At 48.3% G+C, this 13,181-nt stretch overlaps 1 long non-coding RNA gene across 1 annotated transcript; it reads right to left on the reverse strand.

Annotated features, from left to right (window-relative positions):
• Positions 1 to 1,534: 1,534 nt before the first annotated feature.
• On the reverse strand, positions 1,535 to 3,127 carry LOC120756691 (uncharacterized). The gene is made up of 3 exons (XR_005702210.1): positions 3,042 to 3,127; positions 2,023 to 2,881; positions 1,535 to 1,907 (listed from the first exon to the last, which is right to left on the reverse strand). It is a non-coding gene; the product is annotated as an uncharacterized LOC120756691 (long non-coding RNA).
• Between the last annotated feature and the right edge of the window lie 10,054 nt (positions 3,128 to 13,181).

Below are 13,181 nucleotides of genomic sequence, written 5' to 3' on the forward strand. Positions count from 1 at the left end.
TGTATCCTGAACAGGGCACATCAGCTCCTCTTCTACCCCATCACACCAATAGGAAACGAAACTCCGGAGCACCGGAATAAAACAAACTACTCCTCCTCTCAGATGGTATCTGACTTTGTACCGATGCGTTTGCCAGTTAGCTCCGCGCCGACTCTCGTTTCATCTGTCAGTTATCCCTTTCCCGAGCTTGTCAACTGCGTTTTTATAGATTCGCTTGTGATCTGCATCCTTCCTCAACAGGAACGTGTAGCCAGGTCGCAATTAAATATACAGATACAGGAGCTGTTAGCAAGATTCCACCCTCCCATCCGCAGCCGAGGAGATGATTGCCCTGTCACTTCCCCTTTAGACTTAAAGCGCCTTAAAAGTCACCGGCGGAGCGCCGCGTTCGGTAGCCCGGCGCTTGCTTTGTCCGCCTCTCCTCGCCACCGACGGCTCCTTTGAAGCGCTCGTTCAGCGGCTGCCGGCCGCGCCCGGGCCCGCCCCGCCTCGCACTGCCCCTCACTGCACTGCCCCTCACTGCACTGCTCTGCACCGCACCTCACTGCCCCTCACTGCACTGCCCCTCACTGCTCTGCTCCGCACCGCCCCTCACTGCACTGCCCCTCACTGCTCTGCTCTGCACCGTCCCGCACTGCCCCTCACTGCACTGCCCCTCACTGCTCTGCTCTGCACCGTCCCGCACTGCCCCTCACTGCTCTGCTCTGCACCGCCCCGCACTGCCCCGCACCGCCCCGCACTGCACTGCCCCTCACTGCACTGCACCGCCCCGCACTGCACTGCCCCTCACTGCTCTGCTCTGGACCGCCCCGCACTGCCCCTCACTGCACTGCTCCTCACTGCACTGCCCCTCACTGCTCTGCTCTGCACCGTCCCGCCCTGCCCCGCCCCGCACTGCCCCTCACTGCACTGCCCCTCACTGCTTTGCTCTGCACCGCCCCGCACTGCCCCGCACCGCCCCGCACTGCAGTGCCCCTCACTGCACCGCCCCGCACCGCCCCGCACCTCGGCCGTGGCGCGGGCTCAGTGACGGGTTTGGCCGGTCTTGGGGCGCTCCCCACGCCGGGGAGACGCGCCGAAAGCGGTGGACAAGAAATGCAGCCGTGCCCTGGCAAGGCCTAAAGCTGCCGGACAAGCGGGGCTCTGCCAACCCCCGCGGCAGGCGGCACCTCCGCCGGCCGGTTGCGCTGTCCAGCCTCGGTGCGTGTGCAGACTGTTCCCGATCGAACCAGGTTTGCAGTCGTGTTTAAGACCAGAGGAAAAGCAAGACGGCGCCTCATTGAGGAAGCTAGTGTGAAAACCCTTCTATTAGTTTAAAATGCTTTCCTACTTCGACAGCTGCCTCATCATAAGGAGGTTCTACTAAACACTAACAACTGGAGCCGCTTCAATTAGACCACTGAAACAAATCCCTATTTTATAATAGGGTTTTAAGCACCATTAAACTAATTAAAAAAAAAAAAAAAACAAACAAACCAAACAAACAAAAAAACACACCACTCCACAAAACTGTTTTATCGAACTGATACTCAGGAAAAAAATTACCATATTATTCACAAAGCAAGTAACTTCCACACTACTTGCCGATTGCAGCGTGGACAAGTCAGTACTGTCACCCCAGGGAAGACCTTAAAACCCAGCAAACCCAGCTACCATTTGGGAAGCAATAAATACAGCCTAGGCTTGACCAAGAAGACATCAGGCAGGACGGGGATACCATTTTCTGTACTTCAACTCATCAGAATCTTTGTATTAACTTGGATGTGGAATGAAACTTTCTAAAATAACCAGGTCCCAAGACGTAACATCTTAACCAAAAAAACCCCACGGTTCTTCTACACCATCTTCGTCTACATCTGTAGATAAAGCAGCAGACTGGGCAGGCCATGAAGCATGGAGCACGTTTCCTGCAAGAAACAGGACAAACACAGTGCCATTCAGTACCACACCTGAGCGGCCTTCAGCTCCCACCGTCCTGCCGCTGTATCACAAAACTCTGCGCACAAGCGACGGGACAGTTACCTGATAGCGTCCTTGAACGGAGAGTCCCAGCCTTCTCACCAAGCAGACAAAAAGCGTTCGTGGCAAGGGTTGCTACACTGTAATCTGGTTAGAAAACAGTACGAGAGCGTGCTGGGAACAGGAGCCTCACCTTGTCCTTGAAATGGCCACACGCCAGCACAGGCTGCTGTGCTCCTGTGGCTGTACTGCGATGCAACTACACAGCACTTCTCTCAGGATCAGGGCAGGAACTATCACTGCGTTGTTAGTTCCCCCCGTCCAGTCTCTGACGACTGCTTTAGATTTGAAGACAATTTGATATACCACAGATACATCCAAGGCTTCATCAGGCACCGATTAAATTGTTCAGCTTCACCACGTGGGCTTGATTGACCGCAACCTTGGAGCTGGATGTGGCCCTCATAGGAGCACCACAAGCCTCTCTGTGAACAGGAGAGCCTACCTGCAGGCTGGCGGGAGGGAGCGTGGCACAACGGAGCCTGCAGGAGCACGCCCCTGCCTGTCCCCAGAGCCCCCTTGGGCACAGACGCTACTGAAGCTCCTCAGAAAGCAACCGCTCATGGGAAAACAACACCCTCGGGGGTTCATAGGCCCGAGGATGTGTCACCTGCTGGTCAAGAGCCCGTCAAAGTCAGAGAAGATTTTTAAAACTGAACAGGCATTTTTTGGCTCGCAGGAGTTTGTTTTTACCATGGGCACGCCAGGGTGCTTACCGCTCCCAGCAAGGCTGGGGTGAGGGTTAGGTCTTGGGGGCTTGTAATCGTGGTACAGGATTGCTTTGCCACAGCTCCTCCGGGCTGGGGTGGGTTGGAAGATGAACCTTCTGGCTTCTGCTCCGGTATGTCTCTGGCACCCGCACCTTGAGAGACAACACAATGCTTTAAAATAAGCACTGGAAGATTAATCCTCTATGTATTTCTGATAATATAATGCATGCAATTCGACCGGCAAGATAAATAGATCGTAACACATTTATCAATCAGCATTTTACACAACACATCCTGCTTCTGTGAGCTAACCTTGTCTTCAGAGTTGACAGTTCCCAGCACCATCACTTTGAAGCAATGAAATAGTGAGACAGCAATCTACTGAGCCATAATGTACCTCTGAAAATAAGTATATAAATACTGTTCAATGCATCTGGGGTGGATTTATGAAATAGTCAGGAGTTAAAATCTTGATATATTAGCAAAAATAACTAGCCCTTTAAAGCCAAGAAGCCCTTAGGCTGTAGTGAAAATCACTGATGTAGGAAAAGCATCTGTATCTTGATGACAGTACTATCACACACAGGGAAAAAAAAAAAAAAACCACACCAACATGAAACTGTTTTTTTCCTTTCCTGTGGGTAAACAAAGCGAAAAATCTTGCGATTTTGCACCAGATGTGTGGAATGCTTCCTAGTGAAGGGTTTGCATTTTAACGTTCGGTTATTAGCGATCCAACTTTATACTGCCGCATAAAAACGCCTGCTTCTTCACAGAGAAAATAAACAAGAATAATAACAAACAAAAGCAAGCCCCCGCCGGGCAGGGTCTGCAGCCTGCGCCCCGGGGGTGCGGCAGCCTCCGGGGCTCCCGGCGCTGCCCGCGGCACGGAGGGAGATCCGCGGTGCCACGGATTTACCCCAGCGCCCTCTGCGCGCACAGCCTTTTATTTTGTTTTAAATAAAAAGACTATTGCGCTCTGTTGTATTTATTTATTTATTTATTTATTTTTTTGGATTTATTTTTTTTTCCCGCGCGGGAACTGCAGGCCGCAGGTATCGGTAGCAGCAGGGTGGCACCTGCGAGCATCGCCGGCGCTACCTCGCCGCCCGCCCCAGCGCCGGGACTGCTGTCCGCGGCCATCCGAGTCCCCGCTCTAGCTCAACAGATTTATATGTATTTGTTAGGGATAATGAATCTATCTATCTATCTATCTATCTGTCTATCTATCTATCGTTAGCCAGGCTCCCAGCAGGTTGCGAGGGGACAAGGGAGCCTGGCGGGGCGGCGATGCCCGCCTCAGCGCCGAGCGGCGCGGCTGGCGCTCGGCGGGCGCGGGCCGGGCCGGGCGCGGCGGCAGCGGGAGCGGTACTCACGGTTCTCCCGGTACTCCCGGCCCTCCCGGTACTCACGGTTCTCCCGGTACTCCCGGCCCTCCCGGTATCCCGGCCCTCCCGGTACTCGCGGCGCTGCGGGCCGGGCCCTGCCGAGGGACGCGCAGCGGAGCCGCCGCCGCGGGAGCGGCGCCCCCTGGCGGCCACGGGCTGAGGCGCCGCCGCTGCCGGGACCGCTGCCACCGCCGGTGCCGGTGCCGGTGTCGGCGCCGGTGTCGGTGTCGGTGTCGCTGCCGGGGTCGGTGCCGCCGAGGCGGGGCCGTCCCGCCGCCCCCGGTGTCCTTCCCGTGGCCGCCGCTCGTGCCGCACTGTCCTCGGGCTGTGGCGATCAATTAGCGCCACCAGGTTAATTGCCTCGCACCGCGTCGTGGGGGAACACGCGCATCGGGCGCCCGGGATGTGCCCCAGGGCCGCGCCCGCAGGCCCGCTACTGTCCCCGCTACTGTCCCCGGTGCCAGCTCCCCGCCGGGATCCTCGCCCGGCCATGACCCAGCTCGCCCGGCCCGCTCGCCTCCCTCGCCTCGGCTCGGGGAGCCGCCCGCTCCCTCCCCCCTCCCCGCATCTGGAATCAGCAATCAAGAGCCCAATTTTGTCATTTGGAAACACTAATTATCTAATCACGCCACGCTGCAGAGCGTACTTGTCTGCCCAATTAGCTAGGACAATTATTAAAATTCGGGGGCCTAATTATGTCTCAATTTAATGCTGGCAAACTCGCGCGCAGCGCAGTAATTAAAATCCTCCCCTCGCCTCTGCCTTTAGGGCAGCGGCTGATGGGACCTGTCAGGGGCCGCGCCGCGCCGAACCAGCCGAGCGGATTGTGCTACATGACCCCGCATTGTTAAGTGTGTCAACATATTAACCTGAATTCCCTTCAGCCCCCGTAATCACATTTGGAAGGAGGACGAAAAGGGGCTAAAACATGAAGCATTTTATTAAAAAAACATAAATTCTTTTAAATTAATGCTGTAAGAGATCTGACGCGGCTTGAGCTACCAAACGCTGCAAGTCATATAAGAGTGGTGCTTCTAATTACCAGTAAAGGAAGGTTTGCTCTTCTCTGTTAAAAAGACTTCCCTCTCCTCTCATTTAAAGCAAATGATCTTTCTTTTGGGTAGTGTATTTTTAAAAACCCAGCTAGTTGGCTTCCAGTGATAAAGTTGATTACCAGTTTTTTGTTTGATGATGGAGCACAAGTGAATATTGACTTCTGTGAGAATCAAACAGACGACCGGAGGCATAAATAAAACGGTCAGGATTTAACACTTGAAAGAAGTTAATAAAGTTGAAAATTAAAAATCATAATATTGGGATAATTTCCAAATATTTATTTTTGCTCCGTTCTCAAATTTGATAGGAAGTCAGTGCTAAAACACAGGGAAGGAATGGAATTAACCCTGTGATCTGCATTCCTGCCCACGGTAGCACAGGCGCCTGCCGTGGACAAGAAGCCCAGAGCCCACATCTCCTGGCAGTGGGCACTAGAAGGCTGCTCCTCTGGCCTTGCTGGCAGAGGCAGTCCCTTTTAGCACGTCCCTGACTGCTGAGGAAGGTGGTACCCTCATCTCCGCTTACTGAGTTCTCTGGTGTTTGGGACTACAGAAACAAACCTTAATTCCCTGGGCAGGGAAGGGGAATTGGCCTGGTGTGTGGCAGGGAGGGGGAAAAGGGGCCTCTTCTCCCACAGTGCGTGCCCTACATCTTGGGAAAGGCCCCACTCCCAGCCTCCTCAGATGGTAAACCAAAGTGCAAATCTGTGTTCTGGCTTGTTCCAGTGGCTGTCAGCGTGTTTTCCTCTTGTCAGCAGCGATTGACTGGTCAGGTTCACCCTTGTACAGCAATTGTAACAGCTCATTGACAGACTAGTGACCCAGCCAGACCTGATAATGGAAAACTATTGATTTCTGTGGGCTCAGCAGTTCTAAAATGAATGCCCAATATAATGTCATCAGCTGTCTCGGACTCAGATATCCCTCGGACTTGGATGAAGAGACCATTGCCTATCCTGAAAATTTACTCACAAAAACCACACGGGATACAAACGGTGGAGTGGCCTCTCTCAGTTCTCCCCCTCTCCCAATAAGCCACGAGGGATCGATGTCCAGGAAAATGTCAGGAAACCACAGCCCAGATGTGGTGGTGACTCCAGCTGTCCCTTTAACCGAGGAGGCCTGGCAGTCTCTCCAGGTTTTAACCCTTGCCCCTGGAGAAGGAGCGTGTAGGTGAGTGACACCGCACTCCACACCACCCACCAGCCTCCGGAGAGCGAGTAACGCAACGGGCACGGGGGCTGCCGCGAGATGTAACCCACAGGGATGACAGTGAACTCCCACCTGCGGGAAAGCAGAACGGCTCGGACAAGTCCAGGGTGCTTAGGTTAATCATACCCCCTCCTGTGTCACAACAAGTGCTCTGGGCTGAGGAGGATGTCAGGTAACAACGATAAAGCCTGGTTAATAAAAATCCAGTAATGCAAGGTGGAATTTTAAATTTTTACAGCAGCCCTCATAGAGTTGAGATGATTTGGGATAAAAAAGTATTGCAAGTCCGGTTGAAATTTTGGGAGGGGGAAGATCAAGGTTTAAAGATTTGTAGAATTGGATGTTTGCCATAAGCAACATCATACATCATTTTAAAAAGGAAGAGACATGGGTATGGGTATTCTTGGAAAATGTTTAAGTTGGGAGGAAAAAATCAATATCTCAAAGATTCAAAACCTCAAAGCGTTTTTTGGTCTTAGGGAGCCGAAGTGTGGTCTGTCCTTCCTTAGTAGCTCATCGCACACAGATAAAGCAGCTGTGACTTCTGTGTCCCTGACAGAAGTCAAACCTCACTGACACACTGGCACGTCAGGAAGTCAGTGGGAGGTTTACCAGCACAAGGTCTACAGAAATTTGGATCAGACAGATACTGGTTTTCTGTGGTATACCAAGAGCTTGCAGGAGAAGTTTTACTATGCCCCAAATCTCTTCCTCTGGGGCTTGGAGCCTTCCAGAACTTAAATTCTTCCAGATGAACTAAGCTTCCTGTAAGGGGTGGGAGGAGGAAACAAAGATACTTACCCTGGCAGATGTCAGCAGACATTTAATTCAAGCTCTAACACCAGTGGAGATTAGAACAGCTTTGTGATCCTGGCAAAAAAAAAATCAAGTGACCTTGGGGAAACGTATTTTTAATTATGAACAACTGGTCAGTTTTATCACAAAAATACCAGCCCTTCTTGAATGCACTTTCATCTTTTGTAGCCTTCTGCTCAGTGTTTTCTCCCCACACATGCCTCATCCCCTCGTGCCGTTGCTGCCCATGACGTGCACATGTGTGTGCTGCCTTTGCCTTCCCCGGAGAACAGGCCCAGCTCCGTGATGTGCTGCATACTCTCGTCAGGAGGAGATGACTGCACGGATTACTCTGACATGACTGCTCCTGAATGCCTTCCAGTTTCTACATACTTTCATTTTCTACACGCTTCCCACTGCGTAGCCTTGGCTCCCTCTCCTGAAGACAGCTCCTGAACCCACCTATCTCCACTCAAGCTTTTACTTCGTGTTCAATTTCCATATGTTGCTTTCAAGCGTTTCTCTTCTTGGCATCCCCTCAGGGCCTGATCCTGTGAGAGTAACTGTGCTGCACCTGAGAAGTGTTAAACAAGGCTGTGAGAATTGCCAAGTATACTGTGGGGTTTGCTTTTTCAATGATCATTTTGAATTAAATGAAATGTAAATTTTTCATATCTTTGTTTTGTTTATCCAAAACGACCCCTGAACTTTTCCCATTAGCTAGAATGAGGAGCCCAAATCCCTCTTATTCACCTTGGAGAAGAGTTTTCCAGAGCACCAGAACCTCATGGGTGATGCTCAGACCCAGATGTCTTGTCCCTGGAGAGGCCCAGGTCTATTCTCAGCTCCTCTTTCTGCCCATTTCTCAGAACCCCACATCTCAAGTTAGGCCAAGCGTGGGTAACATCTCCACACGACTCCCTCCCTAAGTATCACAAATATGTTCAGGCCTTCAGATAAGAAGCTCCTGAGGCAGGGATTATGCTCTGTAGTATTACCGTTGTCATATTTTCCCTGTTGTAATGTTCCATGTACATTTATGTCATTTATAAAATACAATTAACAGAGCGGAATCCACAGTGGCCCAAAGAGGGGAATAACAGACACAGAGTAAGCACGTGCATTCCCTTCCTACAGCTATGCTGGCTGGGGTGACTCCCAAGCAGCAGAGGAGTAGTAAAAATGAAACGCAATTCTGAATATTTAAAAAGTATGACAATGTTGTCCATACTTCTTTTTCACTTAGCAGAGGCTTCATAACGATGTTCAGCTTTTCACCGCCTCAAGACACAGACCTGGCTCTGTCCTCACAGCACACCTCATCTCCTTCCAGTGACCTACAGTAAGTCAGAACTTCTGTGCCCTACTGTCCTGTGCAGCCACCAAACAAGCGTCCCAGCAGTCATCCAAAGTGGGCCTCGGGAAGGATTGCAGCAGGCATCCTCCTTTCCCGAGAAAGGCCACTCCAGTGTGGACCCAGCCGCGCTTCCTGAGGAGAATCACTATGGGACTAGCTGTCACTTGTTTTCAGTGAAAGGCATCCAGGGAATATAGAGCGGCTCTTATCTACTAAAGTTTCTAAATCAATATAAATATATATTTTACAGTGTTCACTATTTCAGAAGTGTGTACACACACCCCTCTACACTCATGCCTATTGTACCACCTCAGTGAGCTCTGCTCTGCTGGAAGTTATTGTATTGGGGTCACAGTCTGCCAGTATGGGCTGAGATTTTGTAGGCAAATGTCCCCCAGCAAAGCCCAAATTGTGTTTTTTAACATTTACAAATTGGTTTGTGCAAATAATTGATTATGCTCTCACGCAATGGATTGAAACTTAAGGGAGAAAAAAACCCATAATCAGATCAATCTGAAATATTATTTTCTGGTTCTCTTTGCTGAAACTAAAACAAACCCCATACATTCTGCAGTGAGGAGAGTGCTTTGTTTCATCCAAAATGTTTTGTTTCAGGCACATGAAACAGAAGGAAAAAAAAATCCTCAAAGATATAAGAGGTTGGATTCACCACAGCTGCTGTCATTCCCTTCTTATCCCCTAACCCAGTAATTAGGGCAGTGACCCAGGGTGTGGGAGATCCATGTTCAATCCCTTTTCTGCCTGAAGGGATTTGAACCTCCATCTCTCCATCTCCAAGGAGAGCTTTAGAGCCACAGTGCTGGAGGGGCCCTTCCCCGCTGTCTCCTTTCAGCTTGTCCCTCCTGCACAGGTGCTGGGCATCGCTGTGCCGCTTGGGTGCCCCTCTCAGCCGGCTGCAGCCCAGCCCCAAAGTCTGGCCTTCCTCCCCCCCCTCAGCCCTGTGCCTCAGTGAGGGCAGAGATGCTCTGTTCCTGAAACTCTGGAGGAGTCTCAGTGGGTCAGACCACTCTCAGCTACACTACACCAAAATGTTTAAGGTGCATCCATGACCAGACCGCTGAGCTGATCCGAGGTTTGGGCATTGATGCTGTAAGGCAGAATGTGAGTCCTTCCTTGTTCCATACCATAATACCAGGGCCTTCCCCCAGTAAATGAGAAATAAGCTAGTATTTTTATATATATATATATATATATATATATATATATATATAAAATTTACGTAAATGTCGTATTCCTCTAAGCCTAAATCTCTTCCAACATTACCAAACACACTTTGCTACTATTTCGATTACTGCCCTAATGAATTTTTTTGTCTATAATTATAAATTTCCCATGATGTTAGGAAGGATTGACCTTAACACGACTTTAGTAATGTGACCTTATTATGTTCTTGCCATCTTTTCTTGTACCTTTTAACTGTAATTAGCTTCATAAGCAGCTTACACTCACCCAGAAATTAGTTGTACAGTACTGAGTCTAAAGCTGAACACTTGAAACATTCAGCCTTATGCATATCTTTGCAGGGAAGTTCTGCACATAGTAGTTCACATGCATCATTTTCATGTCACCAGCGATCAGCTGAAGTTCTTTCTTCAGTTAGGAAAACTTGGCACCTTGACACCACAATTTTTCCAATTTTTAAATTAGAATAATTTTAATAGTGGTATTTAAAATTACTTTCTACTATGTATTGAAAAGATTATCCTCCTTTATTTGGTTTTTGTTCTATTGTTTCCAGAAGATAAATAAATTACAGGCACTTCTTAGGAGCAGACTTTGATTACTGAGAAGCCTATAATTTCTTGGTATTTGATAACCTTGTATTAGGGCTGACCTCTGGGCACTCTCCAGACAAGTGGCCACACAAGTCACAGTCAGAAAAAGGGATTCACCCACCCAAGTGTGAGAAGGACTCCTTTGTAATGAACATTAAAAAACCCCTCTACTTTCATCTTGCTGTAAGAGCCTCTAGCACAGCATATTTACAGAATAATAAAACAGAGCTTCAGGCCTTTTCTTCTCATACATCACTAACAGGATTCTCATACCACGCTTACATGCTCTGTACACTGCATAGTTTTTTGGCATCTTGCTTCTCATAGCGAATAGTCTCAAATACACCGAATGAAATAAATCTTCTGCTACTGTTCTCACACAAGAATTTAATCAGGGCACAAAACTGGCCGAGAATATCCCTGTGACGACTTCTGTCCCCTCCTCCCTCTGGGAGTTGCCCAGTCCTACCGTGGCACGCCTGCTTGCGTGACTCATTTATTGTTGCCTAGAACAAACCATTATAAGATTGCTGTTTATTCATGCTATGAAGAAGAAACTTCAAATGAAATCCCTAGTATCAAAAGCTATACAGATACAAAGCTGAGATGCTTCCCTATCAAAGAGCCAATGCTCTAAAGAGATGGGAGGTGGAAGGGAGGAGCAGGGCGTTTTCAAGTACAGTCATCAGAGCCAACTGTGTGCACAAATAAAGGGAAACCACTGCTCCCAGAATGAATGTTTTCTCTCCTTTGCACTGATTTTAGAAATTACTAAAAACTGTGGAGTTACTGGAGATAGAAATGAAAGTAATGAATGAATGGCTTGTCTGGGGAAAAGCATGAATCACACTCCATCAAGGTAGACTCAGGCTTTCATCTCAAAAGCAAGAAACATCTGGGACTTTTATAACTACTTATGCTGGTGGGAAAATGCTATTGAAAATTATCTGCATCTGATGTGCATGTGTGAATGGGTGTGTAAGCATGTATATATATGCTCATTGTTTCATTTAAAATTTCTATCAGTCAAAAATATATTGAATGTTACAGAAAAAGAAGAGTGTTTATTCTAAGTATGATAATATTATTCTGAGCTTGTACAAGAGAGGGAAAACCCAGAGTCTCATGCCGTTTTGGATCATAAGAAGGGGGTGGTATTTTGTAATGAAAGTTCAGAGAGGCTGTAAACACTGAAGGAAATCACTGAGCTCAGGCACCCTCAAGCCCAGAGATGTAGCCCTGGCCTGCAGACGCCCAAAGCACAGATCAAGGAGGGTGCAGCACAAAGCCTACAGGCCCCTGTCTTCTCTGGTCTGCAGCACCAAACCTGCCACAAACATCCCTCTGGCTCTCCTGAGACCTCTCCAGTAAGGAGAAATAAGGGCACTGAGGACTCAGGGCACAGGTTCAGAGGCATCCTGCTGCCTGTGTGGACCTGTGCCCACCCTTGCCCAGGAATGCCAGGCAGGGTTCCTGCTCCATTGCAAGCTTCCCTAGCAAACAGATTGCAAAGGGAAGGAAACCCCCTCTCATTCTGCTCTCTTATGTCTCCATCCCTTAGCTCAAATACAGTTTTGAAGTGATTCAGGATCATGGCCCAAGAGTCCACCCACAGAATGATGGGCAATTGCATTAGTGTGATCCTACTGCCATCCTGCTTTGCAGAGAAGTTGAAATGATAACCCTTTCATTGGCTACTGACAATCCCTGGCAGGAACACCCCTATTCCTAAGCAATATGGGGCACTTCCAGTTTAGTCTCACTCAGAGCACCAGATGCTCTAATTACATCATCCCGATCTTCTGTAAGGGAGTTTCGGATGAACAAATGCCACATCTGTAACTGTGACAAGCACTGTTTTTAACCACATCCACGATGGTTTTCTTTCAAAGCTCAAGAATCCTTTCCCAGCAGACCCATTTAATGTTTTTACATGACCCAAGAGTCTCAGTGAGGAGCTCCTGAGATACATTCACTTGTATCTGTTTACCAAAAGTTGAAGGCACATAAGGCTATGAACATTTCTTGCCCATCTGCTCCATAAATTTTTTTGTAAGGCTTATTGCAGAGCGCAGTAAATGAGTTATAGGCAGCCAGCCTCAGCTGTTGCTTTCCATTTTTGCCGCATTTGTTGCTCAGCAGGCTGCAGGTAAAGCCTGTACCTGCATCACCCTGCTTGATGCAGTCTCTGCTCCAGTGAAACTCTTAGATCCACTATCCAAATTACTGTACCTGCATCATCTCTTAATTAGTCGTCTACCCTGATATATACAGCTGCTGGAAATGACCCTGAGGTCTGTAAGTTATTTTATTAGAATATTATAGAAAACAGATGTTTTCCCCCTAATCCTGATGACATGTTTAAACACAGCCTGGGACAATTAGAAATACAATGCCCTGGAGACTAATTATCCATCCCTGACAATTTTCCAGATTATCCTTTTTTGTTCTCACATTTGATACTTGTCTCATTACCTGCCTCCATCCTCTTAGAGTGTAAAGAAAACTTCTGAAAAACAGTTCTCTCCCAAATTGCTCCAACAGCAGCAGCAGTAACATCCAACCTGAGAGACTGTTCAGAAATAACTGATCAGTTTAATTTAAATATTTAAATTAAAATATGTAACTTAGAAAAACTGTTTATGAACTTGTTATTTCTATAAAATATCCAGTTACACGTTTACAGAAGAATTTTGGCTAACAAAACTGTGTGGTCTAAGTAGAGTCTTACAAATAAGGCAACCATTATGCTTCTCTATTTATGACAAGCAAGGAAAAAATGCCAATTTTTTTTGCATTGTGCAATCAGAATGAGAGAGATGTGAGAAGACAATTCCCCTCAGAGCCAA

The sequence above is a fragment of the Hirundo rustica genome, chromosome 9 (genome assembly GCF_015227805.2).
Source record: "Hirundo rustica isolate bHirRus1 chromosome 9, bHirRus1.pri.v3, whole genome shotgun sequence".
In the NCBI taxonomy this organism is placed as follows: domain Eukaryota; kingdom Metazoa; phylum Chordata; class Aves; order Passeriformes; family Hirundinidae; genus Hirundo; species Hirundo rustica.